The following is a 27,840-nucleotide window of genomic DNA, read 5'->3' on the forward strand; positions in this document are numbered from 1 at the left end:
TACAGAAGACCAGGCTCTAAATTTCTATTAATTCATAAAAACTAAAATAGAATCCATTAAGAGTAGTTTGGAATTAGTTGAAAGAAAATGTAAATTATCTACTATCGTGCTTGAAATGCAGCTCCTAATCATGTTTGGCACCAGGCCAGCTACCATTAAAGTAATTATTTTTAATTATCAGTACTTGGTGACATGAATACTCATATTTGTTGATTTACTGGGGAAAGCACTTTAAGTTGTAAATAAAAGAAGCAGAGAAAATATACATTTGGATTTTAGCATGTACAATAATAATTATTCCTATGAAAGGGGGATTGTTTTTTCAGAAGGCAATCCATTTTGCTTAAAAAATGAATCTTGAGTCCCTCTTATTATAGCTCCAACTACTCACAGTCCAAAACATAGTCAGAAGTCATAACCTACAAATAGTATCTCCAAGTACTATTGCATTATCGGGGAGCAAATGGGAAAGGTAGTTTTTGCCTCCCTCATCTGCTTGTATGACATTTCATTATGAGGTTCTTTTAAGAAGAGGGATGAGGCTATGATTTGTTCTAAAACATGCAAAACGAAGGGACATATCTGGCCAGAGAACCCAACAATGCTTTGTGGAGAAGCCTGTCTAGAACCTGAATCTTCAACTTGATACTTGAGGATACTACACATAGGTTTTATGACATCCTGGCATTCAATTACCCCATGCTCCATCTTATTTTATGTTGGATTCCATTGATTATTTTTTTTAAAGAGAATCTGAGCAAGTTTACTATGAAACTAAGCACTAACCTCAAGCACCGCTTGCTCTCCCCTCAATAATTCCTTTTTTGGTTCTACAAAAGCATCTTTGGAAAGCAGAAGTGATGTGTCACTTAAATCAGTGCTTTGTTTAGAAGGAGATCCACCTGATCCCCAAGACCCAGGGCAGCTCTAATCTATTTTATTTGCAGCTCAGTTTATCTTTGCTCAGCTGCTTCTTACTTTACTGCAGCAAGTATCATCCTGGCTTTCAGGTTCTTGTTTCATCTCCTAAACAATTCTTTTTGTCTTGCACATATCCATATAGGTACCCAACTTAATCCAAAATTTACTTGCCAGTCTCATAGATTAGACAGATAGATAGGTAGTCCATGTCTGCATCACCCTAAAAGCAAGAGCTATTACAATAAAAGAGGACTAAAAAAACCACCTGTTTGTAAACAAGGTATATAGGCTGAGTTATATGAACAGGTGCAATTTGGAAATATTTATTACAACTTAAGTTGAAATATATTGCATCTCAGTATAGAATGAGAGGACAATCAATAACTTTACTCAGTGTGTTTACTGAAAGACAACTGAAGATCCCAATTTTCTTTTCTTAAGATGCATTGTGATTAAACAGATTGCTGTTGTTACCTTATCTGTGGCTTTTATCTTAATTCCTCCTCTATTTCATACTGATTCCTCTATTTCATACTATTTCATACTGATGAAATAGAGAATGAGAATGTTCTCTATGAGAATAGCAGGAAAAAAGTGCAGAAAAAAGAATGAACATTACACTTGCCTGAACTTGCAAACCAGCTATCTTCTTGAGCAAGATGATCAGTTAACATAGGATTTGGTCAATATGTGTGAGCTATGTCTTTACTTGTGGGAATACTGAATAAACCGACTTTAAATATAAAATATTTCCATACATTATAGCTGTTAACACATCATCTATGGCTTCTAGTCAAAAAGACAACTAGAAATAAATATTAAAATGTAAGAAATTATTAATCCGAAATGTCTTTACAATACTATATACTCATTAGCTTAAACGTGCAAGATTCTGTATTTTTCCAACTTGGCAGTCATATAAAGTGCATAGCTCTAGAATCTTAGGCTGATACCACCTCTGTGTAAAAGTGCACACCTTTTCTCTGCTTGACAGGTACACATTATTATTACTTTTTTAAAAAATGCTTTGGCCTTTAAGGGCTACCAGAGGCCAGATGCAAAAAAAAATGACCTTTGTGTATGTGTGTTTGGTAGAGACTGAAGCACCAAAATAGTTGTGTTGACACTTAGTTCATGCACATTGACCTTTTATAAAACATGTATAAAGCAGCTCAGCTGGATATCAGCTATTCTGTTGCTGAATTCTCATGGCAGAAGTTGGGGATACTTCAGGGAGGGATCCAGGCATAACCCACAGCCAATTGATGTAAGTAAATCTATACTACTAAAATATGTAAGATAACTTTTTACAAAACTGCAGATGGCTCATTTTTGTAAAATGTTATCTTACCCAAAGAGTCAAGCTTTAATAATATGTTTTTATGTTGTGTCATGCCAAAGAGCAATTTCTAATCCTCCTAGGAAAATTAACTGCAAGAAAAAAGCTATAATAACAAGAGCCTAGAAAAGGAGATCTCCAGAAAACTTGTGACAAGATCAGTGGCATAACTGAAACTCATATCTAGTTGTACAGTATGTAAACTGGAACAATTGTATTGAAAACATTTGTTATGAATCAGAATGTTTTGCAAATGAGTCCTCAAGTTACAACCATTCAGATACAGATTTTGATACTAGGGATTTTAAAAATTAATATTCAATTGAAGCCAGAACTTTTCTTTTTAGGCTTAATCGATAAACAGCTAGAAAAAAGCCATGGAAGTATTGTTTTCAAGATATGATTAGTCGGGTGAGTACTTTACACACATAGATGGAAAGATTCAACATCAACCACAATGGAGGAATGGTTGATGAAGTTGACAGATTTTGCTGAAATTTATAAATTGACTTCTTTGGTTAGAGGAAAGACATTATCTGCATTTATTGGGGACAAGAAGTCTCATGTGTTTAAAAAAAGAACTTTTGATTTGTGGTTTTGCTGACTAGAAGGACAGATTATAGAAAGTAGTGTAATATGATGTAATTTAAGATTAAAATATATTTGTACCTATAACTACTATGGAGATTATTGAAAGCCACTTCATTATAATTTTTTTCTTTCTTTCCTATTATTCAATTTTTTTTTCATTTTCTTTTTGTTTTTCTTTTTTCTTCCTTACCTTATATCAGTTTGTATTAACTTTTATCTCATTTAAAAGTTTTAATATAATGTAAGGGAAATGGGCAGTTAAAATGTGAAAAATAAATAAAAATAAATAAAAATTAATTGATATCTCTCTCTCTCTCTCTCTCTCTCTCTCTCTCTCTCTCTATCTATCTATCTATCTATCTATCTATCTATCTATCATCACATAGCTATCATCTATCTTTATTGTTCAACAATTAGCAACAGTTATACTGAGATGTCACCCTGGTTCCCACTATTGGTTTGTTTTTTTGCCCTTGTATGATCATTCTGTTTCTCTGTTTAGCTAAGGAAAGAACTCTGAAATGATGACCCAACTGGACACAGGTTGTCTAGTATCTATATTAAGGCAGTAGTAGAGTAAAATATGGGCAATATATTTTATAGCACCTGTTATCATGGATGTAATTTTCATGGACTTAATTATGTCCAGTAGCAGCATAGGATTTTTTGTTTGTTTGTATCTGTCTTCCAAAACAGCTAAAGGAAGAGCATTAAATCGAGTAGTGGTGGGATTCAAATTTTTTTACTACCGGTTCTGTGGGTGTGGCTTGGTGGGCGTGGCTTGGTGGGCGTGGCAGGGGAAGGATACTTTAAAATTTCCATTCCCACCCCATTCCAGAGGAAGGATATTGCAAAATCTCCATTCCCTCCCCACTCCTGGGGGAAGGTTACTGCAAAATCCCATTCCTTCCCCACCCCACTAACCTGCTTTCCAGCTCCTTTCTCCTGTGAAGGGCAACAAAAGAAGACCCAGCCGATCAGCTGGGACTCAGGAGGCAGAGAATAGATGAGGGCGGGGCCAGTCAGAGGTGGTATTTGCCAGTTGTCTGAACTACTCAAAATTTCTGCTAGCAGTTCTCCAAAACTGGACAGAACTGGTCAGAACCTGCTGAATACCACCTCTGAAATTGAGCCAGTGTTAAAGCTCTTATCAACTTGGATACTGTAATATTAAGTATCTCGCTGGTCTAAACATATAAGATTGATGGCTCAGGAAAACATTTCCAGGCAGTAAAGCCTGGTATTTGTTTTTTCCCCCCACATCCAGAAAAGGTTGTATCAAAGCCAATATTCACAGAACTGTTTCCTGGCAAACATATTTGACTAAGTATTAGTGCACTCAGACCTTGTTTTGGGACTTCCCATTGTTATTCCCTTGATCACTATGAAATCAGAAGCCTACATTTTTAGTCTGCCCCAAAAGACTTTTCTTAGATCTTTATGTTTTAGTAAGCTAGATATCTTAGCAAAGGTTTACTGAACCAGGCGTGTAAAGTATTTGTTTCAGAAAGGTCTCTACTTGGTTCAACACTCGAAGATCATGGAAACAGAAAGTCTTATAAAATCGTACATTCAAATGTATCTTTCTTCACACACCCTCCCTTCCTCCTGTCCCCTTCCAATTTAATTTTTTATAGTAGAAAATATTTTGAATAAAAACCACACAATGCTGAACTCATTTTAACCTGTTTTTCTTTAACTCGGTTCATTGCCTCAATCTGTTGCTGGTTACAGAATTGTGGCCTCTTGAATGTTGAGTTTGTTTGGCAGATATTGCCCTTCAAAGGAACAAATCATATATACTTCTGTATATTGTTGAAACGTTGCCCTGCTGCAATTTTCTTTGTGAATGAGTGTAGATTAAAATGCCACTTATTCATGGGCCCAGCGGGTGGGGGAAGGCAGCTAAAACATCTTGGCTGAGAAGATTCCCCACTGTCAGAGAGTGCAGAGTTACTTTGGCAGTTTCCCTAGAATCAGCTCTTAAAAACTCAAAGCAGGCTGGGCGTCCTGATGCCCATTGGCAACAAAGTGTTGGAGAACCTTCTCTTGGCACCTGCCAACCTTTCTGCTGACGCTGAGTTTCATTGCTTTTCAAGGAGTGGGGAATGAGTATGCATCAAAACAAAGGACCTGCCTCTCTCTTCATTTTTATGCGTAGGCTGTCCTGCTATAGAAGAAAATACTAGTCCCAAGCATCATCTTTATTCCAGAAAATTAAAAACAACGGCTTTCTGTGCTGAGGACAATAATATCCAAGGACAAGGTGGAGGTAAGTTGTACAACATCCTGAGGTCTCGAGATCATTGTGGATAACAACCTCCCCAGTTGGTTTTCTAGAAAATGGGAATTTAAGTAGCAAACCACATTCATTCATCATGGAGCCATAGAATGAACAGGTAAGCTCTATCACAGCAGTGATGTTATAGGAGTGCCTACAACATGTGTTCCCGGTCCTTACCACACCCTTATTATATGTATATGGCCCTTCTACATCATATACATACCCCACTTGTCTAGTATAAGTGTATCAATTTGGGCTGCTGAAGTCTCTTCCTCCATGTCGAATCTGGAGGAAAACAAGAACAATTTGTTTCTCGTTAGTGGTGCCTACTCTGTGGAGCAGCTTCCCACTAAAAATCCAAATGGCACCATCTTGTTTGTCTTTTAGAAAAACTTGAATATCAGTGTTTTAATGGATTCAGAGGTGAGCCTAAAATTGTTTCCTAGGATGTGGTGCTAAAAACCAGAGTGGCATGGAAGGCCCCTGCATTTGAGAAGAAACATAACTTTGGAGTTTGGTAATCCAAACTAAGATAAAGTAAAAAAAACAAAATGTTTATCAGAATTAGCCCTTGGAAGGGAGGCACTGCCCTATTCTAGACATACAAACACAAACATACACACCTCCAAAACAGATATATCCCACTAAGTTATCTATAGATATGATTTCCAGAAGCAACCATTTCTTGATAGCACAATTCATGGAAAGATGAACCTGAATTTCTCCATGATATTTACAGGAAAGGAATTTTAAATTCCATAACCAAAACACTTCTTTTTGTAATTCATTGGGGTTTGGATTCCCCCCCCACAAGTCTAGATGGTACATGTAAACAGAAGGATGAATGTGTATAAATATAAACATACAGCCAATTTGTGCCCCCTCAGCCTCCTGTGATCATGTTATATTTAGTAATTAAGATAGTAGATTTGGGAAGAGTTGAGTGTGCAAATTGCCATAGCAGCACTGCTCTGCTGAAGGTTGGCCCAATGTTGAGGAAGGGAGGGAGCCCAGAATCTGGGAGTTGTCATCAAAGGGTATATGTTCCAGTTCTCAAACTCTGTAGAATCCTAGCATTACAAATTGACATTGGACTTCTTGTCATTTCTGTTGTACTGCAGCCGACCCAGAAGTAAATCATCCTAGATACCCATCAGCAGGGATGGGGCATGGCACTAGGTATGCCAAAGCCCCATGGGGAAATGTCCATAAAGCTGGTGCAACTCCCAGCTTAGTTTGATGCATGTCTTTCTCACTCCCGTTCCTCTATGAGCAACAGCAGCAGCAAAAAAAAAAAAAAAAAAACCTCACAGTCTTGACTGATCCAAATGAACTAGTGCCTATCATGCCAGTATATACCTTCAAACTATTTGCCAAATTGGAATGTCCTTCTGACATTCTGTGGAATGCATATTCTTTCAGCAATCTGGGTTAAAAAAAAGACAAGATAAGGTATTTATTTCTATTCAAAGACTTAAAAGGAGACTCCTACTCTTGATGGAAACTGGGAAATGATATCCCTTTCTTATTCTTTCAGTACACTAGTTCCATTTTAGTTTAATGACTCATATATAAAAAAGTATTTTTTGTTGAAATCAACATACAAAACCATTTAATTTTCCATTGAACTGTGACCTAATCTTTCCTTTGTTTCTTTCAATGTACCAAAACCTGGATTGAAGGTGCAAACAACCCCTCTTAAGATGACCAAATTTTCCTAAGCAAAAGGAAAAGGAGAGTTGATTGCAAATGGACTATGAGTTTGAATTGTAGTTAAGTTTATGTTCTTTGATGTTTTCGCTGCAGTTATTTATGTAAGAAGGGATTTACTATTCACTCAGACAATTTGCCATGTTTATCTTTCTGTAATATAAACGTTCCCACTTCAGAACAACTGACATGTGATGCCAGTTTCATGTAACAAAATGAATCACAGCCATCTTGCATTGTGTGAACCTGCTTTAGCGCTCCATACAGCTTGAATTCTTTCAGGGGGTTTTGGTTGAGAGAGCCCCTTGGTTCTAAAGGAGCCATATTACCTCCTGAAGGAATGGTGGATACCCATTTGCCTGTCATTCATTAAAGTTTTACTCTTTTCCATGTTTTCTTTGTGCAGCTTGCATTGAATAGTTCAACATTGTTTTGGGTGGGGGGTTGTCTGTGTGTATGTATTAAAAAAATATTATATTTAAAATTAAGAGGCTACACTTGGTGACTAGGCTTTCTTGCTTTGCTGTTTCAAATTAAAACAGTCCTGGAACTGATAAATACTAACAAAGTGTAACGAATGATCAAAGCTGCATTTACAATGCATTGAGCTGCAAATGATTGATCTGGATGACACAATAATGATAACCAGTGAGGTGAGGCTTGCAACATTTCCCCTCCAGGTACTTGACACAGTAAGCAGGCAGGTACGACTCTTACCTCACAAAGTTCATTCCAGTTCCCCGATGAGCAGTCTAGCTATATAAATTGAAAGAGAAGCCCTGAAATAGATTTGGTCTGGTTCTGTTTCCTTGATAGTAATCTGTTGTTTCTGTTCAAAGGAAAACTGGATTTGCCATGGAAAGAGATTGTATGCACAATAGTTAAGTCATTGTTCTGTTTTGTATTTGCTTATTTTTAAATTGAAGTTCATAAATGCAAATGGTTTGGCATTTGATAATTGATGAAGGTTTGTTCAAGTTATGAATAATGGAAAATAGAATCCCAAGGTTTTGGCCTCATTTTGTAGTAAGAATAATGTCAGAAGAAATGTTGTCCTGTGTGGGAAAAGAACTGGGACTAATCATGATAGATTATTTCTGCACAATTAATAGGAGCCTAACATGGGATGAAGAGCATGCATTTTAGCATGTATCTAGTGCTTTTTCACTTACTTGGTATGACTTCTGAAAATCTGAAGGATTTACATATGGTTCTATGTAATTTTCACATGGACAAGCCATCTATTAAGAAATTAAGTTAAGAACTGCCCTTTGATTTATTTAAATGCATCCACCACTGGAAAATTAGTGTGTAAGGTAGAGAGATGTGGATATAGAGAGCTCTGATATGATAGTCAACACAGATCACAACAACATCGTAATAATATCTCTGTTTTCACAACAAAGGATGTCACTTTATTTATTTCTTTACAACAGTTCCCCCCTCCCTATACATATGATTGAAATATCTCAGTGGCAATAAGTCTGTAGAGATTATCAGTCATTGTTGTCCCAAAGGTACTTTTTCAGGAAGCAACTGGACTTTCTTGATTTTTCTTTTGAAGATGTTTTGCTTCTCATCCAAGAAGCTTCTTCAGCTCTGACAGGATAATGGGGAATGGAAGGATTTATATTCCTTGCAAATGGCTGGTCATTTGCATCCTTTTAGAGGGTTGTTGAAGCACTTGGAGGTTTATCTGTGTCCTCAGGGTTACCTGAATAGAGCTCCTGGTTCCTGTAGTCTGCAATTATTTCCTCTGGAAATCCATTCTTACTCCCACATCATTCAAAGAGTACCCATTCCAAATTGTATAGCTAAAGATCTGTAGAGATTCTCAGTCATCCAGGTCATGGTTATCTAAAAAGCCATTTCCCCGTTATCTTGTCAGAGCTGAAGAAGCTTCTTGGAATGTCTTCAAAAGAAAAAACAAGAAAGTCCAGTTGCCTCCTGAAAAAGCACCTTGGGGATGATCTGTGGCAATAGGTAGAATCTGCATTCAATCTTTAAAATTAACTTTATATCTTTATATATATGTGGCCTAGAAGTTACATCTCCTCACCAGAGCAATAAGGCAAAGTTCTGGAGAAATGTCTACTTTCTGAAAAATGTTAACTGTAGTCATTCCTACCAACAAAAAGTTTGTAAAGTTTCTCCCAGATGCAAAGTTTGGGACTGTGATTAAGCAAGTACAGGGACCAGCAGTTAAGGTTTATCCTCAAGAAATTTGCTCATCCCCAGCATGTGTATGCTTAGAATTTATTTTTACATGAAAGGAAATTTAATTATGCAGACCCTGTCTTCATTTTCATTCTAAGATGTCACACTCCCAAAAGGGCAAAGCATCACTTTCCTTTGCTGTGTGTTTAATTCATCTGAAAGATTTGATTGTTTATGCCATATGTTGGGTTTTTGTTGGCTGCTTGCTGGTGGGCGAGAGCCACCATTCAGATGTAACACTGATGCTGCAGACTCTGCATTAGCGATTAATTCATTGTTTATTTATTTAATCAAGTTTCACAGAGCCACCCAACTCAACCAATTTTGAGCTGCTTACAATAAAAACAATCAATACCAAATCATCATCATCATCATCATCCAGTAAAATATCAAGACCAGATTAAATGACAGAAACCAAAAAGAAGTCAGACCTAATAATAACAATAAATTAAAAAAAAAAAACAATTCTTCATCCCAAGATCTGGATGACAAAAAAAAGTCAGGCCTTCAAGGCTCATTGAAAGGACATTAGGGTCAGGGCAACACATTCCCCTGAAGGGCTGTCATTCCAAGAAGCAGGTGCCATGTCAAAGAAGGCATGATAGTCTCATGGACCCAATTAAAAATGCTCCCTGCATGATTAGGCACATTGGTATCTGCAAGACCCTTTCCTTCAAATAGATGCCACCTGGCTAGTACGGGTATCTCAATTTCGGCTACTGAAGTCCCTTCCCCCATGTCAAATCCAGAGGAGAACAAGAACAGTTTGTTTCTCATTAGTGCTGCCTACTTAGGCAACTTAGAATTACGCCGCCTTCGGTCTGACCAAAGCATAGTACATAAAATTATCCATTGCAATGTCCTACCCGTCAATGTCTACTTCAACTTCAACCACAGCAATACATGAGTACATAATATATACAAACTCAAGGTAAACCAAACCAAACTCGATTGCATATGACTTCAGCAACAGACTGGTCAATGCCTGGAATACACTACCTGACTCTTTGGTTTCTTCCCCAAACCCCCAAAACTTTAACCTAAGACTGTCTACTGTTGACCTCACCCCTTTCCTAAGAGGTCCTTAAGGGGCATACATAAGTGCACCAATGTGCTTACCGTCCCTGTCCTAATGTTTCCTTTTTATTTGTATCCATTTCATGTATTAATAATCATATTTATACTTATATCTGTTATCTAATACATGCTTGACAAAATAAATAATTAAAAAATACTTTGTGGAGCAGCTTCCCAGTAGAAATCCAGATGCCACCCTCTCTTCTAACTTTTACAAAGGCCTTAGAAATTGTATCAGTTAGAAGATCATTTAAGTGCTGTCAACTGCGTACCGCTCATATTTATGATTTCTGGATGTGTCAGCTTAGGAAGTGTTGTCATGGTTTTAATTTTGATTTTATACTCCTGTTATTATTGTTTTGTTTTTATTATACACTGCTATGAGTCCATAGTAACTGTCTGTACATAAATGAAGTATGCAAGGTATTCAGTGACATTCAGTTATCATTGTCCCTTAGCCCAGGTTGTCCTTGAGGGCAGGGAAGAGATGCTGAAGGATGCCTTTGTACATCCATTGGTGAAAATTTTAGGGATGGCAAAAGGTATAACAGGAAACATAGGAAGTTCAACAGGGGATGATGGTCTGGAGCATATTTCATAGTTTAAACTACCATTGCATCACATTTTTCCAACCAAAAATTGATTGTGATTTTGGCAAAAAGTCTTACAATTAATTTAATCAAAGAGATTAAACAGACCCTACAGACTGATCTATCTCTAGAGTGTGAACTATATTCCCAGCCACAGATTAACCAGTCGGTAATTCTGCATCGCTTTCTTTTGGCCTTTCAAATTTGCAATTCTCCATTGTTCAGTATTCATTCAATGGGTACATTGCTATGATAATGATCCTATGTGATGCATTACACATAGAAAGCAAGGGAGAAATGGCCGGTTATTTCCCTGCAGTGACTGGTGGTTGAAAACTGGTCAATACAGTCTATATTCTGCAATAATACAAATAAATTTCTCCCTGCCTTTGGAATTCTCCTCCTTGTCTCGGGCTAGCAAATGTTTAAAGTGGATGAAAGAATTTTTCCTATAGGCCTCTTTGCTGTCACACAGTCAAAATATATGAGCTATCGTAAGAATGGCTTCACATGCTCTCTGCTGAAATACCAGCTGCTCTTGTACCCCACACCCTCGTTTTCATTTAGTGTGGGAAATCGCATTTTCAAAGCTTTGTGATCATCAGAATCTCTCAGTCTGGGTGGGAACTGAATTTCAGCTGCGGAAAACCTTTAACAATTTTGATAGATGTATTAATAAATCAGTAAACCTGCTTTAAAATTATTAATTTTGCTAGTAATGTCTATGCATGTTCTTTTAATTTGAGTGCGAGTCAATCAGGCAAAAGAAAATGCTGGTATCTGTCCAATCCATCCCATGGACAGTTCGTTCTCTGCTTGGCTGCTGGTTATTGTTACAAAGCAATTCATTTTTAAGATTTTCTGTGAGGAGGGAAAAATTGCTTTAATTATTTTTGACCATTACATATTGCTCAACTGCATTACATTCAAATGTACAACACAGTAGGGTGTTTTTTTCTTTCTTTCTGTGAGTAATTAATTAGTACCCTGCTTGTGCTTCATTTTAATCTGAGAATAACAATCCTACATAGTAGGATGAACTAAGATACAGCAGCAGGTACAAAGTTACACAGAGTGACCTTCAGGTTCAGATGAGGACTTAAATTGGCTTCCTTAGTCCAAATTGAATACCTAAACTCTTACATCACATTGAAATGTGAATATGAACCCACCCCCCCTCTCTCTGTCTCCTTTCTTGTCTCTCTCTGTATTTGTACATTCATGTGTATGTGTATTAAAGTAAGTAAGTAAGTAAGTAAGTAAGTAAGTAAGTAAGTAAGTAAGTGTGTGTGTTTATTGAATAGTCATAAGACCTTATCAGTAACATAACATAAATATATCATAAGACAAAATACAGATAAGTTAGATATATAAGAATACAGTAATAAAAACATGTATTAATGCATCCTAATCACCTAGATACAGTTAATAGGGTGAAAATAATACCTAAACTTATTTGTAGAATATAGTTTTTTCCCTTCCCAAATTTTGAACTAGGAGAAGATTATCTTCTCCTACAGTTATTCTCACCACGATCATCATCGTAATCATTTTTTATTGGGAGTAAGCACCACTTGAAGTTGCAGAACTTATTTTTGAATCAATACCTGTAAGATGAAACCAGTAAAAAAAAAACATAGATACAATTTTTAAAAAATATATAGTTTATTAATTTTACAATTAAAACCAAACGACAATACATACACAAATAAACTGAAGAAAGGAAAGGGGGAAAGGAAAGCAAAAAAAAAGAAAAATTTAGAGAAGAGAGAGAAAGGGAAATAGAGAGAAAAAGAACAAGAAGAGAAAGAAAAAAAAAAAGGAAAAGAAGAAAGTTAAAAGCATTCTTATTTTTTTACAGGTTGCAAGGTCTTTTTTCCATAACTTTAATTTGTGTCATGTTTTTGAATCAATACCTGTAAGATGAAACCAGTAAAGAACGTAGATACAAATATAATATTTCTTTCATTTACCTTCAAATATTGCAAATTATACTTTCAGGCTATCAACTGCAGTATGATGAATGCACATATTGTTCAGTGTGATGATTGTCATCAAAAAAGCCCTGGGACAGTGCCTTGTTATTTAATGGGCCATCTTTTTTTCTGTGGTATCTGGCATTTCTATATGATCTGAACAGTGAGCATACTTTGAGTCCTGTTTTTCAAGCAATGTCATCCGATGGGAATCAGATGTGTCTTCTCTGTCATAGAACCTGCCCTCCCCCAGAACGGCATTTTTGGGAGATCTGAACAGTCCCAGTCCTATTCTCTTTTAGATAAACCTTCAAGGCATAGTTTTGCCCACAGATGTCAGGTTAAGAAATGGCGTGGCTCCTTATATGATGCCTTTGTCTATCAACTTTCTCCGTCCCCGCCCCCTTTTATACTTTTGATTGATACTTGACTTTTTAAAAATGTTTTTAATCTGCATGCCATCCAAGTTGCTCTGAGTGGGCAGCCTATAAATGTGACAAACAAATAAATAAATAAAGTGCAAGAAGCATTTTGAAATGTCTTCGACAATGTGATGAAATTTCAAATCGTGTGCCTCCCACACGTAAAAGCACACAGACAACAAGAGAGAGAGAGAAAGAGAGAGAGAGAGAGAGAGAGAGAGAGGGAAGAAAAGTTGATATTTTATATTAATCTCAAATGAATGAAGATGGTATTTGGAAATGAACTGAAAGGTATTTTTTAACCCATTCCTAGCCTTACATGCTTTTTCTTCCTTACAAGACTACAGTTAAGACAGAAAGGTGACTTCGTGGGGTTTATTTCTCAGTGACCCACCACAACATTGTTTTGTCAAGCTGTTCCCAAAGTACAGTGTCCCTCTTCTCTTCTTTAAAAAGCCATGTGGAGAAATAATATCAAACCCTGGACCAAAGCATACCATCCAGAGGTAGTATTCAGCAGGTTCTGACCAGTTCTGGAGAACTGGTAGTGGAAATTTTGAGCAATTCAGAGAACCAGCAAATACCACCTCTGACTGGACATTTTACAGTATCCTTTTCCTGCCATGCCCACCAAGCCACACCCACAGAACCGGCAGTAAAAATATTTGAATCCCACCACTGATACCATCCTCCCACCCTTGCCCCAATTCCAACCAAACTCTCTAGTTTTTGTGTGGTTGCTATGCAAATCTAGTTTTCGGGATGTTATAAAGATTCCCTATCATTTCCCTCTATTTCATTTATTTATGTATCTATCAGTTTTATGGACCACTCAACAAGCAACAATGCTTATGATTTAGAAGATCAATCCTGATTTACAAGCTAAAACATCTTAGAAAAGATATGCATTTGAAATGGGCAGATAGCGCAGTGGTCAGAGTGCAGTATTGCAGGATACTTCTGCTGACTTGCTGCCTGCAATTTGGCAGCTTGAATCTCACCAGGCCCAAGGTTGACTCAGTCTTCCATCCTCCCAGGGTGGGTAAAATGAGGAGCCAGATTGTTGAGGGCAATATGCTGATTCTGTAAACTGCTTAGAGAGGGCTGTAAAAGCACCACGAAGTGGTATATAAGTCTAAGTGCTATTGCTACTGCTATCAGAAATGGATATAAGAAAATGCAATATCCAGCTCCCTAAAAGATTTACGCAGGAGCAAATGCCTTTCAGTTTGGTGGGAGTCACTTCTAAGTATGTTTGTACTGTACGCATGCTTTTTTTTATAAAAAATCACTTTACCCATACTATAAAGTGATAAGACCAGCTGATAATCAGGAGACTGGGTATTATTCCAACCTAGGCATGAAGCCAGGTGGGTGATCTTGTGTTAATTACTCTCTCTCAGCCCTAGAGAGAAGAAGACAAAGGCAAGCCACTTCTTGCCAAGAAAATAGCAAGGACTAGTCTAGGCATTTGCCAGGAGGCAACATTGACTCAAAGGCACAAATAACTTCAACACTAGTAAAGTCCTGAACATCCTTCAGAATAAACTTCCACAGGGTTAAAACTGCATGTGTTGCATCTTTAATAAAATGGAATGCAAAGCCTTGATGAAGCCCAGTTCCTTTATGGCTCAAATCCAATGAGAATTGCACAATATCACTTCTTGGTTAATCTAGTTATCCCATTTTCTCAGACTGGCTAATTCCTGAGCCATTTGAAAGCCAAAGCAGTTAAATGCTTAAACGGAAAGAAAGGCTGCAGCTTTGTTTCTTCATCATACTATTTTATCATAACTGAGAGTCTGTGAAAGTTTTTTTTAAAATACGATTGATGCCGTCTCTTATCACCAGAGGATTCTCTCAATATAATCAGCCTTTGACAATATTGATGATTCCACCTTCTGTACCCCTCCAATGATCGATTGATTCAAATCAATACTATTCATGCTAATGTCTCTTCATCCTCTAGATACTGAAGAAAATAGAGTGAATCCCTCCCTTCCATATTTTATAAGGCAGCAAGTTGGACATGTTAGTTCAGAAATACACTCCACATTGTATTCAATAGTGTTTAATTTCAAGCAAGTCAATCAGCAATAGGGCCCAAAATATGTGAACCTACTATATTCAGTATGTAGAACGTAACATTGGCTATGGACCAAATTGTTAGTAAAATACAATGTGCTCTTTTAAAGCTGTAGGCTTCAAAAATGATTTGCAGAACAGAACGATTGTCCTTTCTCACAGTGAAAAATAGAAAGATGGGGAAATGCAGGGGTTTTTTTTTTTCTGATGCCCACAGCCATTAGAAGGTGGGATCCCATTAGCTAAAGGGGAAAGTGTCGGCAATGGCATTGATTAAGTTAGTACAAGAGGGAGGGTTAACCTATTCTCCAAATCACTAGAAGGCAGGACAAGAAGCAAAGGATGGAAATTAATCAAGGATAGAAGCAACCTAGAACCAAGGAGAAATGTCATGAACAATTAATCAGTGGAACAATTTGCCTTCAGAAGTCGTGGGTGCTTCAGCACTGGAGTTTTTAAAGAAGAGATTGGACAACCATTTGCCTGAAATTGAATAGGGTTTCTACAGAGTTTTATTTCTCCAGAGAAAGAGCCATAGAAAAGGTCACCTGCATCTATTAGAGGCTTTTTGCCATTGCTGTAAACAATGTCTGCTGAGCTGGCCCTATGCTACTTATCATTGCTGACATACCAACAGCTTGGAAAAGGCAAAACAACTGGTCAACCACATCTCACTGCGGTGGTGCAGTGGTTAGAATGCAGTACTGCAGGCTATTTCTGCTGACTTCTGCTGCCTGCAATTTGCCAGTTCAAATCTCACTAGGCTCAAGGTTGACTTAGCCTTCCATCCTTCCAAGATCAGTAAAGTGAGGACCCAGATGGTTGGGGGCAATATGGTGTCCCTGTAAACTGATTAGAGAGGCTGTAAAGCACCGTGAAGCAGTATATAAGGCTAAGTGCTATTGCTATTGGTTAATGAAAAGTAATGAGCAAGCTCAAGAAAACAGCCAAATGCAAGGAAGAAAACATTTCAATTTTTAACATCCTACTCAATGTCTAAGAAATAGAGGAAGCAGAGCCACCAGTGACATTGTAATCCAGGAATGTGATGTAACCAGTGCAACATCATTCATCATATTTCTTGCTAGCATTCCCATAATGTTTTTTCTCTCTAGAACTGTTTAAAATAATTGTCCACATGGGAAAAGAAGAGAAACACTACTTTTTCCATAATAAATCCACTTGTTTTTAAGGTGTTGAGCCCCAATCCATGTCTCACCATACCTGGGGGCATGTGTGCTGTGGTACTTCCCCCCCCACTCAGGTCTGGCCTTGGACTTTTGAGATAAGAAGTTAGTTTTAAGCCAATACTGTAAAGCAAAATTTCACATCCATATTTTCCTTGAGAGGAGGAAAGCCTGCCTTTTGAGATTTCAAGTGTTGTTAAAACTTGATATTCTGTTACTCGTGATAAGAACTTAAGTAACAGGACAGCAAGAGCAAGCTTTGACTTTTCTTTTCTTTTTTTGCTTGTTTGGATTTCTTTTATGATTTACATTCTGAAACAAGTAGATCTGAATAAGCTGTTTCTACAAGAACCATGTAGGGTCATGGGTGAAACCACATCTGGGAGAACACATCTCTGGTATCAAATACTTTTCAGAAAATGATGACATCAATCGCTATAGAAAGCTGAAAGGAATGTGCATTTTCTGATTGGCTTCCAATTATGTAATTCTTAGACTTGTATTGCACAGTAAATGAGTTTTTCTTGCTTTTTATTTTTAAGCATACATTCCATTTACTAATAGAACCCCAAATCCAGGTATGTTTCAGGTTGATTCACACATTTCTCAGAAGCCACAATAAAACCATTAGAAAAAAGAAATATTTTTTAGAATTAGAAACTGATGACTGTTCATATCTCTGATTGTTTTTCTGTCTTAATTTCTTCTTATTTCATGTCAATGATTTTCCCCATAAACTTTGCACAAAACCTCAATGTTCATATGAACATCTCTCCTAATATATATTTTGTCTACAGTTTGGTCTAATAGAGGCATTTTCCTCCTCTAATTAAATTTTGTATGCTATATTCACTAACATACAAAGTTTGATGGGGAAATATTAGCTTAATGTTGTACATGTAGTTTTGTATGCCTTCTGAATTGGAGAATTACCATGCAAAATCCAGAGAAACATGCATTTGAAAGAATATGTGTTTCAGTTCAAGAACTGCTCCTTGCTGTTGTCAGTTGCTTACCTGCAACTCATTCTAGCAAACTGAAATTTAGTATAAAGTCCAAGCCATGTTTCACATATGCTTCAGCATGGACATCTATTTTGTGATGAAAAAAGACACAAGCATAATGAGAACATATAAGGAGTAGACAGTAACAAAAAGTGGGGGAAGCTTTTATTTCCATAAACTACAATAAGGGCATAGCAACTAAGCCAACAGTGTCTGCCAGTTTAAATTCCTAGCTAAAAAAGGAAAATACAGTGCAAAAATCCCTCCCAACAGAAGTGTAACAGGTGCCAAAACTGCAATATTTGTTAGGTGAGATCAAGAGCATTCTTGTTTGTCTGAACATCTCAACTGTTAATATTGTCAGCTCATGTTTGAGCTATTCCATATTGATGCTGTTTTATTGCTTACTGTATGTTACATAGTATATGACATTTATGATTATGCTGTTGTACTGGACATCTTGACAAATTTTAAATAAATGGAAGAAGAAAAACATTCTCTCTAGGGACATAGAGAAAACCTTTTTCACCATCTGTTCCTTCTGACATTAACTATGCATACCTATGCAGGTTTAAGATGCATAAATCAATCCGTATATATTTTATGGTGCTTGTTAGAACCCATTCCTGAGGACCTAGAGTGTGCCAATTGGTTTATCATTTTACACTACTCTTTAAGATGATGTTTCCTTGACATTCTTTAGGACTGGGAAATTCCCAAAATGGGATAATTCAATATGAGTGTGAAAATATATATCAAGTCAAACTTCAGGCAAGGTATTTCCTCTTAATTCAATTTCAGCCATTCAACCCACTTAGTTTTGGCATGGTTTCACAAATGAAGCATCAGGATTCACAAAATTATTCCAAATACTCCACAAGTGATTTTTTTTAACGTATCCTTTATTATTATGTATAGCTAAAGTTGCCTCATTAATGTAGTTATATGGAGTGAAATTCATATTCCTTCCCCTGGAATCAATGGCAAAACATTTCACTGACTTTAATAGGCTATATTGTACTCTAGATTCAATTTACTTAGGAATCAAAAACCACTCCTAAATTTATGAGAAAGTTAAATCCATTCAAGTTTTCACTTATCTACACCCATGTTTGCACAGGTGTAAAAATGGAAAGTCAACCATATATCATTAACTATGCACAAAATCTGGTTTCAGTCCTATGGAAGTAGCGACTGTCCATGTTAATAAATGCACATACACACACACACAACTGAAATACTGTCTGTTTCAGGCACCATAATAAGGTTTGAAGAAGGAATGATATGTTGATATCAACTAAAAATAAGTTTACCTAATGTTGGAGTAACATTTTTTTAAAAGAACTAAAATACCTTATCATGACAGGAAAGGGAGGGTTAAAGTGCACTATTTCAACAGTTGGACATTCCTTTTAAAAAGTTTGATCAAATTAACAGTAACAAAATTATTAAAATCCAGAAGGATATATATGAGGAATTCCTTCCAATGATGGAATGGAGAATTTCTTCTCATGCTACTTTCCAGAGTATGACAATTGATCTTTCTGAAATTCTTTGCTGTGATTCCTACTTTTCTGTGATCACACACACAAAAAACTGGGACACAGCAGACTATGTGATATATAATGCTGACCATCAAGAGAATGATCTTTCTTTGGAGTAACTGTCACAGAGGTGGAAGATTTAAATGAAGTGGACTCTAATCCAGAAGAGTTTAAACCAGTATAAATATCCCATTCTCTAAGGAATCATGAGACTTGTTGCTACACAGTTTTAATAATGTTGCAGTAGAAGAAAATCCATGGAAGGTTTCAGTATGGTTTATATCCTATTACTGATCACATAACCCTTCCCCCAACCACATGTACCTTCTTCAAATTGTACCAAATCATACTCCAGAAGTTTTAAGCCTAAATCTTTAATATTTCAAAGTGTTTTTTTGCAAAATCTCAGGCATGTCTAATCAGAAATCAGCTGGAATGAATTCAAAAAGACTCCAGGGTAAAGATGGGACCCTAATTTATCAATATGGGAATGGGCAAGACAATTTATTATCTGCTTGAAAAAGTGGGAACATACTTATAAATCTGTTCCATTCAATTGCTGCATTTACCTGTAATTCTATTTTATATTTTAATCTGCATAGAAAAGTTTGCCTAGTTATACAGTTAAACTTGTTCTACTTCAGTATACCTATTTGAGCACATGTTGATATATGCAGGGAATGGAGAATCTCTTTGCAATAGAGAAATGCAACATTTTATCAATAACTATGTTCCCATCTGCGCATGAATGGAAAACATTGAATTCACTGAGAACGAATTATTTGAGCAACCTTAATTCTTCCAAGAGGAGAATTTCTTCTTGTCAGCTAATACCTATTACAAGCTATGCTTCTGACCCCTTTAAATATTGTTGGGAAGCCATTCTTTCTCTCCTAAACATCAGCCCTGTTTTGCCTAATGTTGCGTAGAGCAAGATTTCAAAGCATTTTATGGGCTCTGTTCTACTGAGCATAGTAATGGCATCCTTTTAAAGCACCTGCAACAAGTCATGGCGTTTCTCTTCCATTTTCCACTCTGCCAGGAGATTCCAGGCAATCTCTAGTGAAAATCCATATTCCAGCATCAGGGGGCTGGAAGGACCATTTGCTATCAAATGAATCCACCTGGAAGAAATGCAACTTCTCTGGAGGTGGATTGTAAATGTCTTATCTGTGACTGTTAGAAGTCAGAATGTTTGTGTGTGGCTTATTTTTTGTGCTTTAAGTGATCAATCAAAACTGTCCCATTTCAATGGGACTTCTGGACCTAAATTGTGGTAGGTCTATGAGTCGAATAAAATTCGTTTAGTTGGTTTTTCTATTGTTTCAAGTGTTGAACAATGACATTTTATGTTACTGCTGCTTAATTTGGCATATTATTCTTGGCATTGTAATAATTACATTAATTATGTTTGGGGTGATATCTTGCACACTTCTATATTGTACATTTATGGCATTTTGCTCTTTGAGTTACCTTGAGTGGAAGAATGACAAAGGAAAGGTTCCTCTCCACCTCTTTTAGCATGATTTCTAATGCTTTTTTTGAAAGCTTACACATCACTGCTCCAAACCACTCAGAAGACTAGTGGCGCAAAGGTGACGTTTCAAAAACAAAACTTAGGATGAAAACATGACATATTAAGCAGCTAAGATAGGAAAATGAGACAAACTCAGGAGCAGATTTTTTTTTTCCATCCTAAGGGTCCTTCTCATAGGTATAATTTTGGGAAAATGGGAGTCCAAAAACATGACGATGTCTCCGGCTTGGTCCTTATGCCCTGTTTGCAGTCTCCTCTTCTCTTCTAAGTGTTTGTTGCAGAAGGCAACATGTTTCATCTCGCCAAGGAAAGGCCTTCTCTGGAATTCCTGCAAGATGACTGAATTTCTCTTTCTGAAAAAGAAAATGTTATTGTGAGCACCTTTTGTCTCATCCCCTCTAGCCAAATGACTATGAGTTGGGTGTGATGCTTCCTTGAAAAATGACCTATGATTCAAAAGTAAAGTAGCAACAACAAAACCAGGCAGCCCAACTTTCCAAACTGAGTTGGTTTATAGCACACATCTACAAAAGATGCATGTAAGAGCTTGCATAGTCATAGCCAGCTCTGGATTTGGCAAGATGTCATTCTCTCTCTGATCCCTTTAAATTTTCCTCTGGGTTACAGCATTAGAACAGAAAGGAGCAGACCCAGCAGTAGCTAGCCTGGCTCCATCAAGGTTTGGTTCTCCTGCAGCAAACCCAGCAGGCAGTGGAAGAAAGAGAGACTAAGTTCCTCATTATTATGGGGATCTCATTATTGTTATTTCCTTTTCCTGCTGTAGTCCTTGTTCCTTTTGTGTCATGGCATGCCCTTTTAAATCATAAGTCTAATGACAAATCTCTTTTAATTGGTCTGCAAGTGGTACTGGATGGATTTCCATCTAAAGTATAGAGTAGAAATGCAGAAAATATATACAGTATAATCAATCCATCAAGTGTGTATATCAAAGATATGCAAAGAGGTCTCACCAGTATAGGCTATGAGAGATCTCATTCAGCAATAATGTTCTACCTATATCTATACCAGAGGTGGGATTCAGCACGTTCTGACCAGTTCTGGAGAACCTGTAGTGGAAATTTTGAGTAGTTCAGAGAACTGGCAAATACCACCTCTCACTGACCCCGCCCCCACCTATTCTCTGTCTCCCAAGTCCCAGCTCATTGGCTGAGTCTCCTTTTGTCGCCCTGCACAGGAAAACAGAGCTGGAAAGCAGGTTAGTGGGGTGGGAAGGGAATGGGATTTTGCAGTAACCTTCCCCCAGGAGTGGGGAAGGGGAGATTTTACAGTATCCTTCCCCTGCCACACCCACCAAGCCACATCCACAGAACCAGTAGTAAAAAATATTGAATCCCACCACTGACCTATACAGTCAGTGGGGATAGGATTGGATAGGATAGAATAGGAGAGGAGGGGAGAGGAGAGGATATAGGGAAAACTGTAATAGAAGATCCAATATGTGAATGGGTAATTCATAAAATAATTAATCACACTTTACATTTCATTTTTTCTATCACACGAGGATGGCTTGCTTACATTGTTATTCTTTTCTAAAAAGGACTCATTTCAGGTGCACCAAGAGAATAATAGTACTAGAAGAAAATCGTTTCCTTAAACTTTCTTTCTTTCTTTAGGGCAAATCCAGCTGTAGGTTTGCCACCAATCAACCCCATGGCCCAGGCTACAGGACAGGGAAGGACATTAGCTCAAGCAGGTGAGTATGTGCAGGAGGTACAGGAGGAGGTGGAATTACTATTGGCCAGGGATGGGGCAGGGGGGAGGATCCTGACCAGAGATATGCAGGATTCTTTGCCAGACCAGTGCCTCCTGGGGAAAAGCTTGCAGATCTCTTTCCATTTTGAGTGGGTGCTATCACTTTAGCCATGGAAAGCTCTGTTTACAGAAAAGTAGTTCATGAGGAGCATATAGGATAATGTTATATTTAGAAACTGACACTGTGACACGGTGATTAAGGAACTCTCTCTAGGGAGACAACTGCTCACAGCCTCTATTTTAAGTTAGATTTCTGTTTTAATGAGTCCCTTGATTTACTGCACTTTTTTTAAAAAAATAAAAATAAAGCTTTTAATTGCATTTTTTGTTGTTGTTTAATTTAGACGCTTCATTTGGGAAGCCTTTTTTTTTTTTTTTCCTAAAATGATTCCTATCTCCCACCTCCCACAAAAAGTTACTAGGCAGCTAACCAAAGCAACCCGGCCTCCATTTAGCCACAAATATGGTATCACAAGCTGAGTGATGCTGCCTGAGTATCCTGGCTATTTAGAGGCCATGATCTTATCTCAGTAATTTAGGACTGGGTCCATTTTTTCCCCCAGAAAGTGCTATTTGGGCTTTGGCTGGCCAACATGTTGACATTCCAAAGAAAGGGGGGGGGGGAAGTGCAAGAAGGGGGAGGGAACTGCTTCCATAAGATTCCTCAAGGACTTGTTCCTGCAAGCAAAGGAGGCTGTGAAACGCCCCGCCTGTTCGTGGGAGACGAGGCCCTGCGTGCAGAGGTATATGTTCACCCTGCCCACAGGCTTCTGAATGCTCTTCACTTCATGGGCTCTGCCCAATTTTTAATCCCTGCTCTCCACAATTCCCTTGAAATCAGCCATTGATCAAACCCCATCCTCTACACCTGCTTTCACAACCATCCCTCAATCCCAAGGCAGCTCCACCCCATGGGAGAAAAACATTTGACAAGACACTGGAATCCAAGAAGCCACGCAGTCATAAATTACTTTAAAATGGAATTTAGCAATAACTGGTTCATACATCTCCATGCAGAAATGGCACACCAGAGCTTTCCCCCATACAATATAAATCTTCCCTTTGTGTCAGGCGAGCTACCATGTGAAACCAATGTCCTATTTATGTATAAAAATAAACGGCAATAAAAAGGGTCTGCGTGCAACAGCATGCCTAGGTAAACCCAACTCTTAGGAGCTCTGGGTCTACGCATGTATTCCTTGAACTCTAGTAAAGTAGAATAAAACCTATTTCAAATATATTATTTGATGAAAGCAGATGTCAACAGATACTGCCTATGTAATTGATATTTGATTTATTCAAGATTTATGCATGCTGTGCCTTAGATTTATTAATGATAATCCTCTGCTCTTGTGTTTAATATAGTGGAACCAAAACATAATTTGCTGGGATCAGTCAGAAATGCATCAAAGTGATTAACTCTACATGCAAACCATTATCCAGTGACATCCCTACTGTGCATAGTGCAAAGGAGGCAATAATACAATAATTGGCTTCACTTAAGCAAGTTGGGTATTTGTAATGTTTGCTGGTGAAATTGGTCCCTTTAATCTCTGTGACTCTGTAGCTTGTCAGCCTCCATCCTCAAGCCTTCTTTCTCTGCTTCCCCAGAGTCACTGACTCTAACGCTGATACCAATACTGAAAACAGAGAGGGTGAAGCAAGGCTCAAAACATATAGGCTGGATTAATGCAGTACATGCTGCACCTTGAATACAGTTCGGGAAAGTGGGCAGTTCTTGGTTCAAGCTCCCTGAACACCTCCCACCTCCCTACCCCAATCAATTATCTTTGCTAAGTATGTGTGACCTGCTATGCAATCTCCTTTCTATTTACACAGAAAGTGATTGTGAGCTAACAAATCCTGCACTGGCTTACTTGGTTGAGAAGCTAGCATGAAAGGAAGAAAACATCCTATCTTTGGCAAGATCAAAGACCTTGGGTTTGCTCCTCCTTACCAGAAATCTTGTCGTATAATAAAATAGCAGAGATCCATACACGGGGCAGCGGGTAGATAATTTCTCTTTCTGGACAAGGGAATGAGGTGTGACTAAAACACACAGAGAAATGTCTTCCTTGTGCTGTCAAGGCTTTTGTTTCAGAGTAATAAATCTGGGACAGCAACTTTTGGTTCCTTTGTCTACTACCAATAGACCTTTTCCTTAACACCTTTTCTTTTTTAATTTTTTAATTTTTAATATAAATAGAAAGAGCAACATATTCAATATCCATATAAAGAGTGTGTTGTCTGGTTACAATTATTTTGAGTAATACTCAACATAGTAATGATAATAGTAATCATCATCATCATCATCATCATCATCATCATCTCTAGTAGTAATTGTGTAATAGTACTTTTCCTTAATAATATTAATACATATTAATACTAATCAAAATTAATGTTACAATAATCAACCCTAATAATGAAATTAATTCTTCCTCTTGTGATTTTAGTAGTTCTAACTTCTGTTTCTCTTATTTAACCATCGATAGAACAGATCCCACACCTCAAAATATTCAGTGTCTTCCTTTTCTTTAATTTCAAGTGTTAGTTTATTCATTTCTGCACATTCTAAGACATGACACCTTTTCTTGCTTGCCTATTTCTAGCACTAAGGTTAATTCTCTTCTTTAGCCTGATTAATCTCTCGCTAGGGAAGAACCTGACAAAACTTTCACTCAGTTGGCAAACAGGACTGGCTGTTGAAATTTGGGCATGATGCTGATTTTCTAAGCACCACGAGTACATTTTTCACTGAAATAAGCAGGTGTTTGTTTTCTTTTTCAAAGAAAATTATTTATAGAAATGTTAAAAATAGGAATGGTTGCAAAGAATAGGCAGAGGGAGGTAGCCACTTGAGAAGGCTGGTGCTGATAGTCAAAGAAGGTCATTTATAGGTGGGAGATGTTGTTTTTATTGATAGAGAAAATCTAGGGAAGGCACAGTAATCCTGGAATTTATGCTTTGTGAATGAAAATGCCAGTTCCGATATTGAAAAAGCCGCTGAAGGGAGAGGGTGAGGAAGCCTCTTTCCACATGTCTGTCTCCTTCCATTTAGCTGCAGCCTGTGTGGGCTACTCTGTACTTTCTGCTGTGACAAAATAGCAGTGGAAAATATCACGGAAGCCACAGAATTCATAGCTCAAGCTGGAGACAACCCATGACAAATGGAAATAGAAAGACATGCTTGAGGCCATGAAGAAAGAAGACCAGAAGACTCTTCCAGCCAAGTCCAGACAACAAACGAACATGATCTAAAAACTAAACAATTTGTTGACATCAAAGCACTAGTTACTGGAGACTGACGAGAAGTCTGTTTATGTCTCTCTTGCTGGTTCCTTTGGCTATAGCAAGCCAGCTCTTAATTGACAGCTCTGTTCCCTTGGGATCATTCAGTTTTGACTACATTATAGTTGGCCAGGCAACCAGACATGTACCTTCAAGCAGTTGTCTTGCTGCCTTTATGGCTCCCTAAAGCCCTTGGCATTGGTGCATTATGCTATTAGACCTTAATGTCATGGAAACTCCTTTTCTTTTAGGGACCATCAAAGCAGGAGATTTCTCCTGAAGAATGTATTAAAACAACAGCAATAACTCCCCCTGTCAACGACACCATTTACAGCTCAAAGGCATCTCAGGTTTGAAAAAAACACATTGCTACCAAGCTCATCATTAACTATAATTAAGCTTAACTGAAGCAAGATTACATAGGAACTCTGGATGTTTGTTTGAATGCAGCTGGGAGCAACCAAAAATGTCATAAGGAAAATCTGGCCCAGCTAGAAGGAAGCCCCATTTATATCATAAGACTGTGTAATGCAGAGAATGCCATCATTTTTCCAAGAACTATGCTCGGTTTATTAATGCCATATGACAAATGACCACTAGTCTCTAGAGACTGGCACATGAGGAAGACATCTGTAGTAGGAATGTTACATCATTTCAACATGGAGCATGTCCACTAAAAAGAAAATGGAACTATACAATTGCATGGTATTTGGTCTCAAAGACTAATAACATATTGCAGGTTGGATCCAGGCTTAATTAAGCTTTCCATAGATCCACTGAAGCCAATAAAACTTAATTAAGTTAGGGCCTGCTTAAGGGCTGCTGATTCTATTAGATCTGTTCTAAGTACTGTAAATCTTCATTTTCAGCTGACTATTTTTGTTCTTGTCTGCTTCCTGCTGCTTGGTAGAGATATGCCTGGCATCCACCACTGAGATTACGAAGACCCTAGCAGAGGCTAGTCTATTCAGCAGATGGAGCTCCTGTCCAAGTTGACATGACTGTTTATGAACATTCGTAACTTTATATCCTAGGGGTTTTGGGCAGAGCTATCTTAACTGGCACACATTTTAAAAACAATAATATAATATATATAAAAACAAACTTTATAGCTTTATGGAAGTAAAGCTGCAAAGGATAACAGTCAAAAATATGTAAAATCTGCACTAAAGAAAACCCCTTGCAAAATTAAGCTTCATCCAAATGACTATTTTAAAAAGTTTGTTCCAATAAAAAGAGAAAGCACGTTTCAGTTCCTTCCCTCCACCCACGAGATGTGTCACTGGGAGGATTTCATTAATTTAGGGAACTTTGAACTAATTTGGGGATATTGGATTTGGAAGACATAACAGGAACAGAGCTGTTCCCTAAAATATGTAGGATCTTAGCCATTTTTGCCTCTACTTTATTATCCCCCCCCCCAAAAAAATCTGATATCTTCCTCAATTTGTCCTGAACTGAACTGCAGTCACTAATAGGATCGTCCAGTATTATTGAAAAACAAAGCTAATGAATGCTGTCTGAGTTGCCGCCCAGAAAGAAAGCATTTCGCAGTTCCAGAACATATTTTTAAAAAACAATATTAGAGCTGCTCATTTTTGAAATTAAAAAGTCATGGATAGCGGTAGTTCCCAATTCCACTTTTGCCGATAAAATTAGAAGAAAAATACACAGAGGAAAGTTTCAGTTCTCCAATTCTCCAGTTCCGATTTGTCTGAAATGGTATAGGGTTTCCTACTTGAGAAGAGGGGTGGATTAGAAGACCTCCAAGGATTAGAAGACCTTCTAAGGTCCCTTATTCTATTAATCTGTTAATTCAGCAGGAGATGCAACTTTTTAAGTGTCCTTCCTTTATCTCTGTATCATTAAGGTTTTGGGTTGGGAACTGCCGTATTAATAGCTAGTAAATGTCCCAATATTGACTGAAAAGTGAAACAGTTGATCTTAGGGCATCTGGGTCATGGTATAAACAGCATAGGCACTTACCCCTCATACTCTTCCTTTTCTGGGAAAATAGTACGAAGTATGGAAAATGAGTAAGCAGTAGTAAACCAAATATTAAAAGCAGGAAACAAAAGAAAATTTAGTTTACAGTAATTCTATTAATCATACCTCTCCATTCTTTTCTTGCTATGCATCCTTGGCTCTAATATATACATATACCAATCATCTTTCAATATGATAAGATAACCTTTATTGTCATTTTTTAAGTTGTGAGCACCCTGCCAACATTAAAAATGAAATTCTGTTGCCTGCTCTCCAAAGAAAATCCATATCTACCCATATACATGCTAT

General features: G+C 37.5%; 1 long non-coding RNA gene across 3 annotated transcripts; it reads left to right on the forward strand.

Annotated features, from left to right (window-relative positions):
* Nucleotides 1-2,088: 2,088 nt before the first annotated feature.
* Nucleotides 2,089-27,285, forward strand: LOC148127873 (uncharacterized). 3 transcript variants are annotated; one of them, XR_015741171.1, is made up of 5 exons: nucleotides 2,089-2,188; nucleotides 2,608-2,671; nucleotides 5,013-5,123; nucleotides 22,119-22,198; nucleotides 26,415-27,285. It is a non-coding gene; the product is annotated as an uncharacterized LOC148127873 (long non-coding RNA). The 3 variants fall into 3 exon arrangements; XR_015741170.1 differs by lacking the exon at nucleotides 26,415-27,285 and adding an exon at nucleotides 25,797-26,102; XR_015741172.1 differs by lacking the exon at nucleotides 26,415-27,285 and adding an exon at nucleotides 24,097-24,256.
* The last annotated feature ends 555 nt before the right edge of the window (nucleotides 27,286-27,840 follow it).

Source organism: Pseudonaja textilis, chromosome 1, assembly GCF_049901715.1.
Source record: "Pseudonaja textilis isolate UNSWEBS1 chromosome 1, rPseTex1.2, whole genome shotgun sequence".
Taxonomy (NCBI): domain Eukaryota; kingdom Metazoa; phylum Chordata; class Lepidosauria; order Squamata; family Elapidae; genus Pseudonaja; species Pseudonaja textilis.